Below are 9,167 nucleotides of genomic sequence, written 5' to 3'. Positions count from 1 at the left end.
GAAAGAAAGAAAGAAAGAAAGAAAGAAAGAAAGAAAGAAAGAAAGAAAGAAAGACTACAGACCAACATCCCTGATGAATATAGATGCAAAAACCCTCAACAAAATATCAGCAAACCAAATTCAATAATACATTAATAGGATCATTCATCATGATCAAGTGGGATTTATTTCAGGGATGCAAAGGTGGTTCAATATCTACGAATCAATGTGCTGTACCATATTAACAAGAGGAAGGATAAAACCATACAATCATCCCAATAGATGCAGGAAAAGCATTTGACAAAATAGGACATCTGTTCATCATAAAAACTCAACAAAGTGGGTATAGAATGAACATAATTCAACATAATAAAGGCCATATATGACAAATCCACAGCTAACATCATACTCAATAGTAAAAAGCTGAAAGCCTTTCCTCTAAGATCAGGAACAAGACAAGGACATCCACTCTCACCACTTTTATTCAACATAGTACTGGAAGTCCTAGCTGCAACAATCAGAGAGAAATAAAGGCATTCAAATTGGAAAAGAAGTAAAACTGGCACTATTAGCAGATGATAGGATATTATATACAGAATATCCTAAAGACCCCAGCAAAAAACTATTACAACTAAGAAATGAATTCAGTAAAGTCGCAGGATACAAAATTAATACACAGAAATATGTTGTGTTTCTATACACTAAAATAAAGTAACAGAAAGGGAAATTAAGAAAACAATCCCACTTAAAATTCCACCAAAAAGAATAAAATATCTAGGAATAAATTTAAGCAATGAGGTGAAAGACCTGTACTCTGAAAACTACAAGACATTGATAAAACAAATTGAAGATGACACAAACAAATGGAAAGATTCACCAACGCTCATGGGTTGGAAGAATTAATATTGTTAAAATGTCCATACTATCCAAAGCAGTCTATAGATTCAATGAAATCCCTAACCTAACCCTTTGAATCTGTATTTTTGTATCCTTTGGGTAAGTAACTAGTAGTGCAACTGCTGGGTCTTAAGGGAGTTCTATTTTTAACTTTTTGAGGAGCCCCCATACTGTTTTCCAGAGTGGCTACACCAGTTTGCATTCCCACCAACAGTGCAAGAGGGTTCCCCTTTCTCCACATCCTCGCCAACACCTCTTATTTCCTGTGTTGTTAATTTTAGCCATTCTGACTAGTGTGAGGTGATATCTCCTTATAGTTTTGATTTGTACTTCCCTGATGATGGTATTGGCACAAACAGAGACACATAGTTCAATGGAACAGAACAGAAAACCCAGAAATGAACCCACAACTATATGGTCAATTTATCTTCAACAAAGCAGGAAAGATTATCCAATGGAAAAAAGACGGTCTCTTCAACAAATGGTGTTGGGAAAACTGGATAGCCAACATGCAAAAGAATGAAACTGGGCCACTTTCTTACACCATACACAAAAATAAACTCAAAATGATTTAAAGACCTAAATGTGAGATCTGAAACCATAAAACTCCTAAAAGAAAATATAGGAAGTAATCTCTTGGACATCTGGCCTTAGCAACATAGTTATGGATATAACTCAGGCAAGGGAAGCAAAAGCAAAATAAACTACTGGGACTATACCAAAATAAAAAATTTTTCTTTCTTTTTTTTAAAGATTTTATTTATTTATTTGACAGCGAGAGAGGGAACACAAGCAGGGGGAGTGGGAGAGGGAGAAGCAGGCTTCCCGCGGAGCAGGGAGCCCGATGTGGGGCTCGATCCCAGGACCCTGGGATCATGACCTGAGCTGAAGGCAGACGCTTAATGACTGAGCCACCCAGGCGCCCCTCTTTTTTTTTTTTTTTTTAAGATTTTATTTATTTATTCATGAGAGAGAGAGAGGCAGAAGGGGAAGCAGGTGTGGGGCTTGATCCCAGGACCCTGGGACTACGACCTGAGCCGAAGGCAGATGCCTAACCAACTGAGCCACCCAGGTGCCCCCACACAAAATAAAAAGCTTTTGCACAGCAAAGGAAAACATCAACAAAACAAAAAGGCAACCTACAGAAAGGGATAAGATATTTACAAATGATATATCTGATAAGGGGTTAATATCCAAAATATATAAAGGACTTCTAAAACTGAAAACAAATAAAAAAATTCTGATTAAAAATGACAGAGAACGCGAATAGACATTTTTCCAAATACGTACAGATGACCAACAGACACATGAAAAGATGCTCAACATGACTAATCATCAGTGAAATGCAAATCAAAATCACAATGAGCTATCACCTCATATCAGTGAGAATGGCAAGTATCAAAGACAAGAAACAAGTGTTTATGACGATGTGGAGAAAAGAGAACCCTTGGGCTCTGTTTGTGGGAATGTGAAGTGGTGCAACCACTGTAGAAAACAGTATGGAGATTCCTCAAAAAACTAAAAATAGAAATATCGTATGATCTGGTATTTCCACTACTGGGCATTTACCCAAAGAACATGAAAACATTAATTCAAAAAGATATATGCACCCCTAGGTTTACTGCAGAATTATTTATAATAGACAAGATATGGAAGCAACCCAAGTGTGTATAGATAGATAAAAGGATAATGAAAAAGTGATAAATACACACACACACAAGACTATTACTTAGTCGTAAAAAAGAATGACATCTTGCCATTTGTGACAACCCAGATGAACCTAGAGGATATTATGCCAAGAGAAATAAGTCAGAGAAGGACAAATACCATATGATTTCAGTTATATGTGGAATCTAAAAAGCAAAACAAACAAATGAACAGACTCTTAAATATAGACAACAAACTGATGGTTATCAGAGTGGAGGTGGAAGGGAAGATAGGCAAAATAGGTGAAAAGGGATTAAGAGGTGCAAACTTCCAGTTATCAAATAAATAGATCATGGAGATGAAAAGTACAGCATAGGGAATATAGTCAATAATACTGTAATAACATTATATGGTGACACATGGTAACTCCACTTACCAGTGGTAAGCATCCCATAATGTATAGAATTGTCAAATCACTGTTGTGACACTAAGGTAACATTGTATGTCAACTATAATAATGAGTTTTTTTAAAAAGCCATGTGAATTTCTAAATTATTCTTGAGGATGTGAAGTTTAGAATTTTTAAAATTTAGGTATAAGTGTATCCTATTTTTCTCTTATGAAAATGAATTTGACATAAAATGAAGAAAAGATAGGTTTGAGGACTGATTACACCTACTTCTGCGAAGAAGCAAAGTGAAAAGTCCCTGTGGAGTCAGTTTAAGAAAAGTCTCAAAAAAAAAAAAAGAAAAAGAAAAAAGTCTCGAAATTCTAATCTTCACTACCTAAGTAGAGAATGTCTTCAGCCAAAAGCCACATAAACACGCCCAGTTCATAAAGTACAAACAGTACTCCTATTGTATCATGCACTTAATACACAACAGGGCTTCTGTATGTGTGTCTCTCTTTCTCACTCTAGCACAATGGCCATTAAGATACCAACTTAGGCTGTTCTTCATTTTACTGACTTTATATACCATAGAATAATCTCAAAATTGGGAGAATCTTGCTTAATCTACCAGAGACCACAATTTCAACTCAACATCAAGCCTGTGGTTTCTCACCTGAGCTGGACTTCTGAGAATCTATGTTTTAGAGTTGAAAGAAAAACCTGACATTGAGAACATCTAATGATAAAAAAGAAGAAAAAGAAAATGTTAAGCAGCAAGGAGGGAGGGAGTCAGATATGGGGAGAAAGAGGACAGTTGATAATGAAACTGGCTGCCTGGGTGTCAAAGACGATAACAGCCGGGAGAAATGTGGCCAGGCTGTCAAGAAGTACTGATCTCTTAGACAAAAATATCACTCATCAACCAGACTTCAGAATTAGAAGGGCCTGATACCTACTAAACAGAACACTTTCTCTGCCCATTGCTGAGGCTTAACCAGCACACCTCTTTGGCTGCTGACATGTCAGGGGCACTAAGTCTTACCTCTATATAGCTTGGTCTTTGCTCCTCTCAGTTCTCATACAGAGAACCTCCTCTGATTTCCTCCTGATCAGAGGTATATAGCAGCATGTTTCCCTTTGGGAGAACCAACCTGGCCTCCCGACCTGACACATCAATCCCAGAACACAACTCCAAGCTCTGTGAACAATTTCAGACACCCTTTATATTGAAATAAGACAGTCTATTAAACCAACTTATACCCACTCATGCCTCAGAAAAAATGTTTTGCCCTCATACTTGCTTGAGTAATTAAATGTGAAGAATGATTATTATTAGACTACATTCAACTCATTTATTCCAATGACACATACTGGTCTCTCGGATGTAGCCTGGCCTTAACAATTTGAGTACAAGTTTTCCTTGACATGTCTTTTCTTAAAGCAAAGAAAAATTATATGTACAGACAGACAACACTTACTACAAGATTCTCTGACTGCATATATGCCTCCTTTTGCTCTTTGGAGCCTGTTAAAATCTTAATAATTAACTTGTAGTCTTCTCCTTTCATTACCTAGGAGTTTTAACAGACACTTGATCATTAGTGATAAATGGGACCAAAACAAACAAAAATAACCCATCCAAGACGACCTACTAGCAATAAGCACAAAGAAAAGACCCTAACTTCCCAAATTTAAGTTTTTACTGGAAATTTTGATCCTTACATTAAAAAAAATGTAAGTTATTCTAGACTTAAAAGTAGAAGAGGAATTAGACAATAAATGTATTTTTATCATTCCCAGCCAAATGTTTTAATATTCCATTCTGATGTTATTATAGTTTATAATACAAACAATGTTGCATTTTATCCATGATATTCCTGATGATAGCTGAAGGGCTGTTCTTTGTGTCTCCATGGGCCAATAAGTGTTAATTGTTCCATATATGTTTGTTAAATTATCAAAAGAATAAATGTCATCTGATGAGTGAGACAACGAGGGTCAATGTTTTCCAAATTCTTATATTCTGCACATCCAAATGCTCCCTGCCTCCTTTTCCAAAATATTTTATTCAAACCAGACACTCAGATGACAAAGATGACAACAATACTAGGGCAAAATGCTTCCCTTTTGCCTCAAACACTCAACTCTTTGAAGATGTCACTCCCCTTCCTCTTTATTCAGGCACAAGTAAAGAGATTCCAAGAAGACACTGTACTCTCAACAAACCCAACGTCCAACTTTCAACCCCATAGAACTACCAAACTATCTCATTCCAAAGCTAAATAAGTGAACTTAAAGCATCCATACTTCACCCAAATCGGGCCAGCATACTGCTGCAGTGAGCGATGCTCTTTTTCATAAATTCAGAGTTTCTCATTTTGTGATTATGCTATGTGTATAAACAGCAGCTTTCATGGAAGGGAAGAATCAGAAGACAGAAGTCTTCCAGTAGTGCCTTCCAGATAACAAGAAAACTTGAGACTTTTAAGCTCATAGAAAGGGTATATATCTGTCAGCAGACATTTGTATTTGTGTATATGGAGAGAAGAAAAGGAATAAAGATGTCTGACTCCACAGCACCCACTCAAAAGATGCTACTTTATGGATACCATTCTCTGACCTCTAACCCTCACTTCCCTGAGTCAAAACTGAAATAAAGCTGCTTAGTAGTTGCTCTATAGAGTAATCCAAGGAACCACTGCTGAGATCCTAACAGTAAAGATTAGATTCATACCAAGCTTCCCCATTCACTAACAAGAAGTGCTCCCAGGCTGCCCAGAAATTCCCCTCCCGAGTCCCACAGCCATCCCGGAAACATGAGAAACCAAGTATGCTGCAATCGTGGCCTTTTTGGTATTGGATCCAAAACAAACTGTGCCTAGCCTAAGACTGTAAATGAAGTATTTTCTGATGAAAAACTAAACAAAGAAGTTCTGAGGTTTCATTTACCCAACACTGCTATCACAGGCATACCTAGTATAGAGATAGTTTCCAACCTTACTTAATGCTAAAAATAAACACCCAGTAGAAAGCCTCTAATCATGTGGAATTATACTATACCTTCAGGTCAACATTATTGCCGTAGATGGAAAACAAGGCCCTAAGGGTTCTTTCACAATAGGCTCCGGATTCTGAGCAAAAATTAAGTAAGTAGTAATGTCAGAATTCTTCAGTTTGGAATCTTTAGGGGAAGGAAGGCACAGATAAGCAATACAAACTCCTACATGCCAATAACTGTTCTAAACACCTTATGTGTATTGTTACTTTATACTCACCAACAACCCTGTAAGTCTGATATTATCAATCCCCATTTTAAGTCCCTGGAAACAAAAGAACCGAGAGGCTAAGCAACTTGCTCAAAGGGTTACACAGCCAAGAAGTGGTGCAAACTGGTAGGCCTTCGATTTCACAGGAGTCAAGGTAAACATTGCCCCCGGTTTCACCAATATTCACTAAAATTAATGGCCAGCAAAAGTTTCTGGAAGCCTATCTGCCCTTGCCTCTCCTTCCACAGAATTTTCCTTTTGTTTTCCACGTTAAAGATATGCCACGTTCCTTTAACTTCACAGCACTCCTCTGAAGGCAATAGACAATATGAAAATAGGTTCATTTTATGCATAGGAAAACTTGAGCCCAAGTTTCTCAACTTCTCCCTTAAGGAAGCTCTTTGAAATCCTCGGATACATGAAGTGGGGTCTTGGGGGGAATCAAAAGTGGAAAGGAATCCAAAGACGGAACATCAAAATACAAGCGACAGCTTTAAAAGTAGGGATACAGGAAACCCAACAGTCGGAGAGCATCCACCCCGCTTACACACCCTGTGCTACAGTGCCCCCCGTAATAGTACCTGGAGCCTGGCAGGCGCACAAACAGCCCTAAAACCAATCTACACACGAGTACTCAGCGGCCTCCCCAGGCCCTGCACTGGAAAGCGCTCCACGGATGTCGGCTGCACTAAAGTGAACTTTATTGTTGGAGAGGTGCGGCGGGAGGCCCAGGGAGCGGGCGCGGGCCCAGAGCTCTGCAGATAAGGAGGAGGGTGCCGGGACCTTGCCCTGTGCAGGTCTCCGCGGCGTGAAGCGGGTTAGCGCACCCTCGGTCACGGGTCCCGGCGCGGCGGCAGGTCCAGCCGGGCGTTCGGCCATTTCTCCTAGGCCTCGGCGGGGAAGGGACGAGGCCCCCACAACCTCAGGCGTCCCCTTCCCGCCCCCCCCGCCCCCGCTCTCCGTCTTCCTTCGAAGAATGCGGCTCCGTCTGGCCCCCCGCGCCTTAGGCCCTCCCGCCCGCACCGCCCCTCGCTGTTCCGCACGACGCCCCGCGCACCCCATACTGGCCCCGGCGCCTGCTCCCTCGCCCACCCTCTAGCCGCCCTGCGCCCTCCCGGGCCGCCTAGGGAAAGCGGCGCGTTCGCGTGACCCCTGACCTCGCCTGCCCGCCGCCTTACCCGCTCCGCAACCACCTGACAAGATCCCCTCGCGCTGGCAGCTCCATATCCCCGGAGCTAGAGCCAAGCGGGCCAACCCCCACACGCCCCGCGATTGGCCAACAGGACGGCAGTCGCACATTCCTATTGGCTGGATTCCTCGTATTCCCCGTAGCTGCGGGCGCGCGTGGCCAGCTGACGGCGCCCCGAGGCTCCGCCCGCCCCCGGGTCAGGCTGGAGGCGGGGCCGCAGCGGCCTCGGCGGGAGGTGCCTCCAGTGGAGCCTTTGGCTTGCGTGGGTCCTGCTCGCGGAGTGCGGATTCGGAAGTTCCCACGGCGCGGGCGCTCCCGGGACACTTAAATTTCCTACCGTAGTTAGCCGCTGCCTCACATTAGATACTGGCAGTCGAGCCCCTTTTTTTCTGTAGACATTGCTCTACGAGGTACGGCTCCACTATATAAAGTTTAGCCAACCCGGCAGGACCGTCTCCTCTCGTCCCTGGAGTCACATCATAGTATCTGCAGCCTCACCAAAAGCGATCCACACCTGGGAGGAACCGCGGAACATCAGCTAGTGCGGCCAGTTCCACCGCATCAGGTGCCCTACTCCCATCCTACCTGTCTGTCTCGCTTCTTCCCCCAGGCTTTATCTCTATCTACCTAAAAGCAAACCCGCTCCAGCCCCAGCCTCAACCTCACGCGCCAGTCTTTCCCTGAAGATAATGGCCAGACTAGTAGCGCTTTAGAGGGAAGAAAAATGGTCTGACAAGCCACCCTCACTTTCTTCTACAATGTCCTTTAGAGCATCCAGAAACATTCTTAGACAGCCCCCTACAGCTTACATTAAAGATAACCGAGCTTATTTGACCAAATTGTAGACCTAGAAAGGAAAAGCATCAACCCCTCCAACTTCTTTCTTCATGTAAAAACTGCTAGGAGAAAATTTTATTAGATAGTAAAAAGAGTCCAAGAGAGGATGATAGGAGAGTGAACTGCAAAAAGAAAAATCCAAATCAAGTACAAAGTAAAAAACTCAGGGACAAAAAAAGTGGGCCGAGCATCGTCAGTTATCTGATACAGGCTGGTTTCCATACAGAATTTCTCCTGGAGAGAAAAAAAACACACACAATAATTAGTTCTGACAATCTCTCAACAAAACACCTGGGTAGTTTCAGCAAGACTTGATGAAGTCCCTCCAGACCAGAACCTTTCCTTTGGGAACCTCTGCTGCAACTAGAAAGTAAAATGGCTGGAGCCATTCTTGTCACCCTTCCAGGTCTGCTCAGCTGAGCAATCTCCTTGGGCTTTTGTATAGTTGCTGGCTACTTACTGAGCTCACAGTGTGGAGCTTCCTCCGTCTTAGGTCGCTTCTTCATTGGGCCGACTGGATTTGACTTTTCCCAGTGTCGGCTCCTGCCTCTATATATGCAGACAAGTGCGCCTCCCTTGGTTAGATAAGGGCACTTTGGGCTGCCCTGAGCAACACTACATTGGTAAAGACAACCGCGGCGAGTTTCAAGAGGCAAGCCACACCTTCAAAGCCTGATCAAATTTCACCTTTGACCTGCCATGAAAAGGGAAGCATCATATATCGGCCACTCCTAGATATTAAAGAAAGAAAACTTTTATTCTAAGATTACATCTTTGATCCGTTTGGCAGGAGCTGGAGGCCGGCCTGTGAGTGCCAGTGGACGAAAGGGGTGGAGGAAAAGGAATTACGTTCCTTCCGGATGCCACTCCCCTTAGTGTGAAGCCAGTCTGGGCACTTGTACCAGGCTAGCATGTGTGCTAGGACTCTGCTCCCCTAAGGTGTGAGCTGAAACCAATTAAC

At 42.4% G+C, this 9,167-nt stretch overlaps 1 protein-coding gene across 2 annotated transcripts in view; it reads right to left on the bottom strand.

The window, feature by feature from the left end:
- SLC11A2 (solute carrier family 11 member 2) overlaps positions 1–8,685 on the bottom strand; it is a 38,381-nt gene extending 29,696 nt beyond the window's left edge. Inside the window, exon 1 of one of the 2 annotated variants that reach the window (XM_035002662.1) lies at positions 8,667–8,685. The gene's annotated coding sequence lies outside the window, so the exon portion shown is untranslated. Of the gene's footprint in view, positions 1–7,358; positions 7,430–8,666 lie in introns of those variants that run through there. The other variant, XM_035002663.1, reaches the window with a different exon arrangement.
- Positions 8,686–9,167: the final 482 nt, after the last annotated feature.

This window comes from Mirounga leonina, unplaced genomic scaffold, assembly GCF_011800145.1.
Source record: "Mirounga leonina isolate KUSES-001 unplaced genomic scaffold, KU_Mleo_1.0 Mir_126, whole genome shotgun sequence".
In the NCBI taxonomy this organism is placed as follows: Eukaryota; Metazoa; Chordata; class Mammalia; order Carnivora; family Phocidae; genus Mirounga; species Mirounga leonina.
The sequence above is the reverse complement of the archived record's forward strand: the minus strand, read 5'-3'. Positions and strand labels throughout refer to the sequence as shown.